Raw genomic sequence first — 12,568 nt, 5'->3', positions numbered from 1 at the left:
CTAAGAAAGCTTTTATTCTATTCTAACCTATATAAATGTTAGCAACATGATATAGTAAACAAACAATGAAAAGATATGATCATGATGAACATGAGAATAAGAAACCTTACCTACCTGTGATTAGAAGCTAAACAGCTTCTGTACCAACATATATTGCAACTATTTCGGCTTTCGGCACAAGTTAAGACTTTGAATAATATCAAGCAATTATAGAGTAAACGTTGAATAGTACAGTATTTAAGAAATATTGCAGATTTTGATCTTAATAATCAGCTAGATTGTAACTTTAATTCCCTGTATCAACCTGAGTATAATGTAGAATTACTGCTACAATAATTGCTAATGGAATAAATAAAAGAGCATAATTAGCCCTATTAGGCACTAAATTTTTTTTTTTTTTTTTTTTTTTTTTTTTTTTTTTTTTTTTAAGGCATTAGGCACAAATTCTTAAACCCCAATAATAAAATACCTCAAAATAATTGATTTTAAAATAACTGAAAAACAGACTAGTCAGAGATATGTTTAATTCGAGCAAAGCGTCAATAGCGCTTAAATCCAATGATCAACTGATTGACAAAAATTAAAATAAAAAATGTTTTTAAATTTGTTACCTTTTTTTAACACTCAGAGAAATAGATGATTTATTGTTGGCGTTGTTGATGTTCCAGAAGTAGAAGTGGCAAGTCATGAGCGATTTGGAGTTTAGGCGACGAGAGCCGACGGTACGGCGGAGTTGCACCGGAAAAATAAGAAAGCCGGTTATAAATTATAAAAGCTTCGAAATAACAAACCATTTTAACGCCTTCAAGAGTACACAAATAAGAAGTAATTTTACCAAAATAACATTGGTAGGGGCATTCCGAGAATCGAACTCGGGACCTCTCGCACCCGAAGCGAGAATCATACCACTAGACCAAATGCCCAGTTGTTAGTTGGGTGAAAAATTTTAATATAGAAATTTCTCGATGCATCTATATGACAGCAGGTTTTCATTTCGACTTAAAACACAGAAAACACAAGCTCCTAAAAAAATCTAAATTTATATCAAATTGCTTAACATGCCATCTTTATATTTCACATAAGAGCATGTTATGAGTTGTAGGATCAATAATGTAATGTAATGATGAATGTATGTGGTTAATTAGTTATACTGCATCCTTTGTAATAGGAGTAGTATTCAGGGTCATTTGTAATAGTATTTGTTATAGCCTATTTTTATTTAATGATGTTAGTGAAATAACTTAGTATTGTCATCTCCCTCGGCTTCCCAGTTTACACAAGTTTTTTGAAAGATATCAATGGCATTATATTTGTCGATGTCCTGAAGATCATGAATGAGTTTATAATGTATTACTTGATCGTTATCCAAAGCCAAACCTTGATCCATTTAAAGTTCCATCTCATGATCATTCTCATAGATGAAAGCAGCAAGGAGATCTTGCTCGTTCTGTTTTGATCTGATGCGGAAATTGGAGTGTCAAGATTTCACGTCAAGCTTTAGAAATAATTTAAATGCTTAAAGTTGATAATGGATTAGAGGACCAATTTCGAGCCCGCCTAGTTGTCCTTTGTATGTCTCAGTTTGGATATTCATTTTTCGAACGATGAAGGTCCTTTTTATATAAATTCTCATCATTTTTGAAAGACAAAAAAACTATTGGTGATGGTAAGATCACTCCCTTCTCATTGTAGCCATGAAAGAAAGTGATGGAAAATCGTGTGTACTTTTAGTCAGATTAACGTAGCGGATACTTAAAATAATAATATTTTATTATTTCATAAAACATTTACAAGATTAAATATTCATATATTTAATGAAACATGCACACGATTAATTTATCCCAATGATCCAGTTACACCATAATAATTGTCATGAATATTAAATCATAAGATGAGTTAATGATATACCTTTATTGAAGAACGGAGAGAAACTTACGATCAAAAGTATGACCGTCTCTTTGGATAGTCCACACTACACTTCAAACGACCGTCAATGGATGCTAGTCCAAATCCAAGTAACAATTAATCAACCTTTGATTAATTTAATGAAACAATAATAATCCTCCGTATAACTCTTGTTTGCAAGAACACTTAAGCATCTCTTCATGCTAATTAATTTAACGAATTAAAGAGCCAAGGATGAGATAAAAAAGAGTTCATTTGATTTGCGATGTATGTGTTTCCTTTTTTTTTTTTTTATGACTTACGCTTCGAAAAACCAATCAATGCTTATATTTATAATATATGTGTAAAAGTAAACATTGAATTGTAAAGTTCGTGAAACAAAACGCGTACAAAGTTATTTTATTTCTATCTATATTTTGATTCCCAAAATCTAATATTGATTTGGTTATAAAAAGTCGTATTTCTCAAATACTTCAGGGGTATGTTATGTAACTTATAATTAATAATTTATATCATGTCGCTTTCATGTAAATAGTAAATTAATTAATTTCGTTTCATTTACTATTCATATGAATAGTAAATTAATTAATTTCGATTTACTATTTTGTTACTTGAGTAATATATATACATCAAATATATATTTTATTTGACGTCTCGGTGTATATGTGTGTGACCCAGAAGGCTCAAATGAAGTTGGCCATATAGTTATATGTTGTACCTTGCACATTAATCCTACAGACTCCCACTTGTGCATGGCACAACACTAAGTAACTATACAAACAATGGTAAGCGTCTAGCAACACGTCATTGTCCCCAAATTCATGTGAGGGTAGTTTCTCGAAACTGTTTATGGTAAGTTTTAAATGTCATTCGTCCTTTTGTTTCAGATACTTTAGTTAAACTTGAGATATGGATCATCAATCATTCTCATTTGTTTAACAATTTTGTTTCTCGATCTTAGAACTGAATTAGATCACCAAATTAATTAAGTATCATCTTAATTACATCTGGGTGCGGCCACACAAATATCTTATTCATTCATCGAGGAGCTCAAAAAGTATCTAACTACAAACATTTTAGAGGAACAAATCCTATATTGCATACACGTGTCTATCACAAGCTTTACATTATACCCAATAATGGCCTTTATAACAGCCTTATTCAGGACAGCGTTTAACCATATCAAAATACAATGCTACACTCATCAAGACGGGCGTGCATCTCAAGTCTAAGGACACAAAAACATAATCACTAAAAGATTTACTACTGACTACAATTCATGTAGTGACATCTCATGGTTGGGTCATTCCAATATTCATCATCAATGAATACATATGAATTTTGATCTCAACAAGTTAACTATTCATCATCAATGAATATAACCAAAATTTCACATTAATCTTAATTCATGTTATTCCCATAACATGACCGATTATGGAGATTTTGAATAATCAACAATTATTCATGGATTAAACATGCTAATATAAAACACAGTGATATAAATGAAAACGATCATACCAACTATATATCAATTCATTAATATAAAACTACTTAATATTTCAAAAATATCCAAATACTAAATTACAAATGAAAAAGATCAGAAGCATAACGAAGTCCAGTTTTACTAGAATGATCATCATGCTTGTTGTACATCATGGGCTTCATGAACGGGTCAGCCACATTATCATTTGTATGAACCTTTAAGAATACTAATATCATTCCTCTTAATGACTTAGTGAATGTAGTCAACCCTTTGAAGAATGTGCCGGATACTTTTATGTACATGTGATTATTTCAAAAGTATATTAACACTCGAACTATCACAGTACATATTATAGAAGATTAAATGTTGTGCACTACTCTGAGTATAACAACAAACTTCCTTATCCATACAGCTTTCTGAGCAGCTTCTCAGTCAACAATGTATTCTGCTTTTGTTGTAGATTGTTCAATAGTTCTCTGCCTAGAGCTCTTCCAATCAACTGTCTTGCCCATCATGACAAAGAAACAACGTGACTGGATCGAGAATCATCTTGATCAGTTTGGAAACTAGAATCAGTATAAAACTTAATACTTAACTCTTCTTCCAAACCACCGTAAAACAAGAACATATCATTAATACTCTGCAAATAATAAAGAATATTCTTAACAACAATCCAATGTACTTCACCTGGATTATGTTGACAATGACTCGTCAAACTCAAAACTAACGAAACATCGAGTATAGTACATATCATGGCATACATAATGGATCATATAGCCGAAGCATATGTGATACATTTCATTTGTCTCATCTCATCTGCTGTAATAGGACTTTTGAGACTTTCTCAAGGTTATGCCCTTTTGCATTGGCAAAGCTCCATGCTTGGAGTTTTGCATGCTAAATATCTGCAAGATAATGTATGTACTTTGATTCAAAGCAATAAGTCAATTGGATCAATTGTATAGATCCTCATTCCAATAATATAAGTAGCTTCATCAAGATCCTTTATGAAAATACATTTTCCAAGCCAAGACTTAGCAAGTTGGAATGTTATTTCTAATAAGTAATATGTCATCAACATATAAGATCAAGAAGACTACTTTGCTCCCACTAGCTCTAATATAAACTCAGGGCTTATCTTGGTTTTGAGAAAAATTAAACACTTTGATTTTCTCATTAAACTTAAGATTCTAGCTCCTGGATGCTTGCTTTAATCCATAAATGGATTTTAGAAGCTTGCATACTTTATTAGGATGCTTAGGAATCATAAACCCTTCCGGCTGAACTGAAAGGACCAGTTCATATACATTATAAACGATTCACAATAGTTGATTTCATCGCGAGGTATTTGACCTCTATATCATACATTTTACAAACATTGCATTCGTTTTTAAAAGATAAACTTTCTTTACATCGAAAATTGACAGACATGCATACCCTTTCATAATATCCACTATCCAAACTATAATTGACTTAATAATAATCTTGATGAACTCAATGACTCGAATGCAACGTCTTTCAAAATGTATGCCATGAAAGACTCCAAGTAATGTCTTTAAAATGAGCTAATGCACAGCGGAAGAATTCTTTAAATACCTGAGAATAAACATGCTTTAAAGTGTTAACCAAATGGTTGGTGAGTTCATTAGTTTATCATAATCATTTATTTCCATCATTTTAATAGACCACAAGAATTTCATTTCCAGTTCTCATAAATATACGTCCCATGCATAGAGACAAAAAAATCATTCATATGGTGAACACCTGGTAACCGACATTAACAAGATGCATATAAGAATATTCCCTATCAATCCTTCGGACATGATAAAAACGAATTCGAAGTACTAAAGCATCCGGTACTTTGGATGGGGTTCGTTAGGCCCAATAGATCTATCTTTAGGATTCGCGTCAATTAGTAGATCGGTTTACTAATTCTTAGGTTACCAAGCAAAAGGGGCATATTCGGCTTCGATCATTCACCCATATAATGTAGTTTCAATTACTTGTGTCTATTTCGCAAAACATTTATTAAAAATTGCGCATGTATTCTCAGCCCAAAAATATAAAGGGTAAAAAGGCAAACGAAACTCACCATAATGTATTTCGTAGTAAAAATACATATAACGTCATTGAACAAATGCAAGGTTGGCCTCGAATTCACGAACATAAATTAAGTATATATATATTTATATGCTGGTCAATATTTGTCTTAACAAATTAGGTCAAGTCATAGTGTACCACAATCCTAATGCTCGAGACTAATATGCAAAAAAATCAACAAAAGTCAGTTTGACTCAAAATGATTTCCAAAATTCATACATGATTGTTATATAGTTTAAATATCGTCGTTTTATATTTTTTTGAGTATTTTTAAAAGATTTCAATAGAGTAAATAATATATGATAGGTAGTATTAATATAATTATATTTTTTTTAAGTATTTTTATAATAAGAATATACTTTTTATATATTTTAAGTAATAAAATTCATAAAGTTCATTTAATATCATAAAAATAATATGATAGGTAGTATTAATATAATTATGTTTCACGTAGTACAATATCTTTGTATCACATATTTATTTGATAAAATAATATCGATAATAACAATAGTAAGTAAAAGTTGTGTTATTTTGTAATAATAATTATTATTATAATTATGATAACTTTAATATTTACGATACTTTTTATTATTAACTTTAAAATAATAATTTTATTTAAAGTGATAATAATAATGATATTTTATATTAACAATGATATTCCTATTAAAAATAATAATTTAAAAAAAATGATAGTTTTAATATTAATAACACTTTTGATAATAATAATGATAAAAATTATGAAAATGATATTTTTATCTAAATCAATACCTTTCAATATTTTAATTTCATCATGATACTTATACTCATTATTTCCTAATCAATTTGTTAATAGCTTTTAATCGTCTTTTATATCGCGTTCATATTAATGATAATAATAGTAATCATAATAATTAGGTGTTACTAATATTAGTTTTAATTATAATAATACTAATTATAATAAATATTATGATAATATTAATGATAATACAAATTATAACTTTAACGATAATAACTGTGACGACCCGGAAATTTTCGATCAAATTTAAACTTGATCTTATATGATTTCGACATGATAAGCAAGGTCTATTTAACTGAATCTCAATAATTTTGAAACTGTTTCCATGGAATCAATTAACCTTTGACTATGCTCGACGATTCACGAAAAATTGTGTGTAATTAAATACGTAGTATAACATTTTGAATTAATAAATTATAATTTAATCAATTGAAATTAAAAATGTAAAATGATATAAAGAATAATTAAGTCATTATTAAAATGGGTAAATATATATATGAATATGATTTCTATATAATTAATAATTATATGTATATTGTATATAAATATATAAATATTATATATTAAACGCATGTTATTATATATATATATATATATATATATATATATATATATATATATATATATATATATATATATATATATATGTTATGCAATTATTAAGTATTACATAAATAATAAATTATAATATTAATATATTTAATAACAAATTAAGATAAATGTTATATTAATATTATTGTTATTACTTTCATTAATATTGAAAACTGTATTACTAATATTATTATTTGTAATATAAAAAAACAATTTATTAATATTAACATTAAAAATATCATTATAAACTTTAATATAAACATTGGTATCATTACTCTAAATACTATTATTATTATTATAACTATTATTAACAGAATTATTATGCTATTATTATTAATTAATATTATCAATATTATTATTAATTATTATCAATATTATTAATATATTTATATTTATTAATTATTAATATTAATTATATATATATATATATATATATATATATATATATATATATATATATATATATATATATATATATATATATATATATATATATATATATATATAAATTATAAAAATCAGATTCAATTACATGAACCTGTTTCACGTCCCCATCCAATCCAATTTTCTCGATTCCTTCTGTCTCTAAATTATACGAATCACAAATCAAACAAAGGAATAAGCCAAAATTCTGTTAGACATCGGTTTCAATCTTTATTATTATTTTTTTTATTTTTCTGTTTTAATTAGCTAACAGACGATGTCAATTATGATATAAATGATGGAATTTCACATAGTTATGACCAGATTTAGCTAACTTCACAACCTCTTTATCAATTTTTAATACTGTAAACTTTTATCTGATTAAATGGTACAAGAAAATGAAGAAGAACAGACGGCACCTCTGTTTTGGGTATATTTTTTTAAAAGCTCAATTTTGCAACAAACTTAAAGATCTATTAATGAAGTTTTATTAGAAATCTTTTATTAAATCTATCTAAAAAATCCCAGCCGTTAATTCTTCCTATTGTTTACAAATTTTGGAGTCAAAGTTCTAAATAAAAAAGTCAAACAATTTGTTCATGGAGAAATTCGAGTCCTTTTTTACATTTTAAGTTAAATTAACAATTCAGATAGTTTCTATTGACAATTTGAAACCTTCTTCATGAAGCAATCGTGGTCTCTAACGGCCTATATAATCGAATCTGATTTTGAGTTCAAAACGTGTTCTTCAGCCTGCTGTTTCTATTTTTTTTTTCTTTTCTGGTTAAATCAATTCAACTTGGTTAAACATTTCTGTGTCAATTATAAATTGTAACTTAATAAAATTGATTAGTTGTTATGGTGGTATAATCACTGATCAATTTTTCAGTTTAAAGGGAAAGGGATGAACAAATAAAATACGGATTTAATATATATTTCTGTTCAGTTATAAATCAATTAAATGAGTGCAGCAGAATGGTTAAGGTGTTGTTCGGTTTAGTGGGAGGTCGTGGGTTCGAGCCCGGCTATGAGCATTTTTTTAAAAAAGGGCTTTAAAGGTAGTTTTCTTTTCTAATAATAATAATAATTATTATTATTATTATTATTATCATTATTATTATTATTGTTATTATTATTATTATTATTATTATTATTATTATTATTATTATTATTATTATTATTATTATTATTATTATTATTGTTATTACTATGATTATTATTATTATTATTGTTATTATTATTATTGTAATTATTATTATTAATATCATAGTTATAAGAATTATAAGTATTACTAATGTTATTATTATTATTATTAAATGTTATGAATATTAATATTATTATTATTATTATTATTATTATTATTATTATTATTATTATCATAACCCTAGTTATAATTATGATTATTATTAACAAAAGTATTTTATTAAGATTACCATTAATAATAAGATTGTTATAATTATTATTATCAAAATAAGTATTATTATTAAGTAATATGATTATTAATATTATCATTATTAATACCAAAAACTAACTTTTTAAAACAAATAAATATTTTGTACATAAAATATACTTATTACATATACTAAAATTATATTAAAGTTTCATATAACTATATATATCAAACCTATTAATATTAGTTACATAAATACATACAAATAACAAAACTATTAATTTTCAAGTATAACATTTAAACAAGTACGTATATAAATATGGATATATTAATATAACTATATGAAGAATAACCATTTTAAATATATACAAAAAATAAATATACAAATTAAAGATATAATAAATAAATTTGATCAGTTACGATTATATGTTTTAATATATATATTCGAATGATATAGGTTCGTGAATCCGAGACCAATCCTGCATTGTTCAATTTCGTCATATGTATTTTTACTACAAAATACAAAATTGTGAGTTTCATTTGCTCCATTTTTAATTGCTTTTGCAATATATATTTTTGGGCTGAGAATACATGCGCTGCTTTTATAAATACTTTACGAAATAGAGACAAGTGATCAAAAATGATAATTATGCGGATTGATGTGCTAGGTAATTTAGTTACATGTTATAAGAGCATGTGAGCGCGAATCCTAAAGATAGATCTATCGGGCTTAACACCCCCATCCTGTAGGCTGCACTAGACATAAGATCTAGTGGGCGGATGTTTAGTACTTCGAGAATTTTTTATACACTTGCGAGTGTACGTATCTATCTTTGCGAAGATGACTTATTATATTATTGTTAAGGTTGGTTACTGAGGCCACAACATAAGCAGAACGGTTTTATACACTTGCGAGTGTACATACATTTATAAACAAAAATCTTGTGGTGTATTAATATATTGAAATGATTGTTATGATAAACCTATGAACTCACCAACCTTTTGGTTGACACTTTTAAGCATGTTTATTCTCAGGTATGAAAGAAATCTTTCGCTGTGCATTTGCTCATTTTAAAGATATTACTTGCTTATCATTCTTAGTCTAGACACTTCTTATTGCATTGATTGCATGAATAGTGTAGAGACAAAATTCATATCTTAGCGTGTCTGCTAATCCATATCTTAGCATAACTGTTACTGTAGACTTTGTCTGACACGTTTCCTTAATTTCCTCCGTAATCTAAGGAATCTTCTGTACTATACATAGATATTCTATGTAATTAGAATATCATCCGATATCCGAAAATTATTTCATAAAATCCTTTACCTGACCGTGCAAGATGAATTCCGCAACCCGTTCAAGTTCGTCGGATTTCGATAACTATTCCGATATGGATTCTCACTCGAGCTCTGAAAGCAGTGTGACCGGAATGGATCAACCAATTAGCCATCATCTATTCTGGATGAATTGGAGATGGGTTCGTAGTATACTTAGTCATTGAAGACAAGAAGAAGGTGATCCCTTCCATCCACCACATTGCTCTCTTGGCGAAGAACCTGAAGCACTTACTGGCGAACCTATCCGAATCACCATTTTCAACCTCATTTCCAGAGTAGCTCGACACGATTATATTCTATCCACAATTCTAAACCTTATTCATTCGCTTGTTCCAACCGACAATCATCCCGGAGTAATCGAAGAAGTCAACGAGCTTCGCGCCCGAGTTGTAGCCTTGGAAAATATGGTTCAAAACTTACCAGCACCAACATCAATACCAGTACCACCAACAACCCAAGTTTCAACATCACATGTCTCAACATCACAATCTATATCTCGAACTTAATCATTGTTCTACGAATCGTTCTACATCATTTATGTTCGTTTTACATGGCGATTATGTAATCTCTAATGTTTTAGAGATTATGTATTCTAGATCTAACGGTAAATCAAATGAGTTTAATATCATATTAACTCATTTAAATCCATGATTACATCTGGAAAAAATATATATGTAAATATATTTTCATAAAGATTGTAATTAAAAATTCTTTCGTACAAACTGTTAATGATAAAAATATTTTAACGGGTAGGTAATACCCGAGGAATATTTAGATTTCACATTAATAAGTTTCACTGTACATTCTTTCAAATCTGATTCAATAGTCATTTACTATCCTACTTACATCTACAGATATATGAATCCGTTCACCACAGAATAACCAGTTTCATTCAATTTCATATTTGGATTCTGACCTATCCGAATCCAACAAGTGGCATAATGAAGAAAACATTAGACAAAATAAAATTTGTTAGAAATAAACAATTTAACTATGAGAAGAATTTTGTTAAGAATCCACGCTAACTGTTCCTAGCTAACTGTTCCTAACTAACTTATTACATTTATTTATCGCAATTTAATTATCGAAATTTTAATTCTCGCAATTTTATTTATCGTCATTTAATTTCTGTTATTTATTTTATGCACTTTAAATATCGAGACACGTATACAAGGTTTTGACATATCATATCGACGCATCTATATATATTATTTGGAATAACCATAGACACTCTATATGCAGTAATGCTTGAGTTAGCTATACAGGGTTGAGGTTAATTCTACAATAATATATATACTTTGAGTTGTGATCGAGTCTGAGACATGTACACGGGTTACGATACGTATTAATTAATTTGAATATTATATATTAAGCTATATATGAATTATTGGACTGTTAACTGTGGACTACTAACTGTGAACTGCCAACATTGGATAATTAAAATGAATTAAAATGTTGATTATAACATATGAAACTAAAAAATTCTTCAAGTTTGCCACTTGGTTTTATCTTAAACCTTATTTGTATCTTGACGATTACAATCTGTAATGACCCGGAAATTTCCGACCAAATTTAAACCCTAATCTATATACGTTTCCGACACGATAAGCAAAAACCCTAATGTTGAGTTTAGAAAGTCTGAAATCTATATCTGGATAATTAGTTACCCTCTTGACCAAGTCCGACGATTCACGAACAACAATTTGTAAATAAATACATATAAAATTAAATGTATATAAATAATAATAATTTAGAATATTAATTGAAATATTATATGATTTAATGGTAGGAAATAAATATGTAAAATACGATTATGTTATTAAATATATATATAGATATTTATGTTAATACTTGTAAATATATAATATTATATTTATTTGTTAAAAAAAAAAGAGATATAATCAACACAATTAGTTACTTAAACTTTTTAAAAGAAAGAGCGTATATTAAAGATAAATGATTTTGAGCTTAATTGGTAAACGTCGGTAACACTCAGTTGATGTTTTGTTAGCTTTAATATAAATATTGTACATGTTCATGAAAGATTAAAAATAAAAGTTGGAGTGTAATTTGATCACGAAAATTATAGGTTTGATAAAAATATTTTTTTTTTTTTTTTAGTTTAAGTTTTAGTACTCCGTACACGTTATTTGGAACAGACAATAAATAATTAACGAACCATTTTTGATCAGGTTTCTACCAGTTAATGAGTGAAATGATTAAATATAATTAATCTAAAAGTTTGGGATTTTTAGGAATACATTTATACACTAACTGTTTAGCAATGGACACGCTCCGTGAAAACTGTCTTAGGAAAAATACAAAGGAATATCACGAGAGTCTATACTGTTTTTTTTTTCCACATGAGTAAAAGTTGATTTAGTCTATTATTATTATTATTATTAATTAATATTAATATTATAATTATAATTTGTATATATATATATACTTTACCTGCATATAGAAGAAGAGAGCAACCATCATCCTCCCCTCTCTCTCTCTCGATCTCTTCCCTCTCTCTCTCGATCTCTTGGGCACACCCACGGTCATCCATCACCCACAA

The 12,568-nt window shown here is 27.6% G+C and overlaps 1 non-coding gene across 1 annotated transcript; it reads right to left on the bottom strand.

Moving 5' to 3' along the window:
* Window positions 1–851: 851 nt before the first annotated feature.
* On the bottom strand, window positions 852–923 carry TRNAP-CGG (transfer RNA proline (anticodon CGG)). The gene has a single exon. It is a non-coding gene; the product is annotated as a tRNA-Pro (tRNA).
* Window positions 924–12,568: the final 11,645 nt, after the last annotated feature.

This window comes from Rutidosis leptorrhynchoides, chromosome 2, assembly GCF_046630445.1.
Source record: "Rutidosis leptorrhynchoides isolate AG116_Rl617_1_P2 chromosome 2, CSIRO_AGI_Rlap_v1, whole genome shotgun sequence".
NCBI classification, from domain to species: Eukaryota; Viridiplantae; Streptophyta; class Magnoliopsida; order Asterales; family Asteraceae; genus Rutidosis; species Rutidosis leptorrhynchoides.
This window is presented reverse-complemented; position numbering and strand designations above follow the sequence as displayed.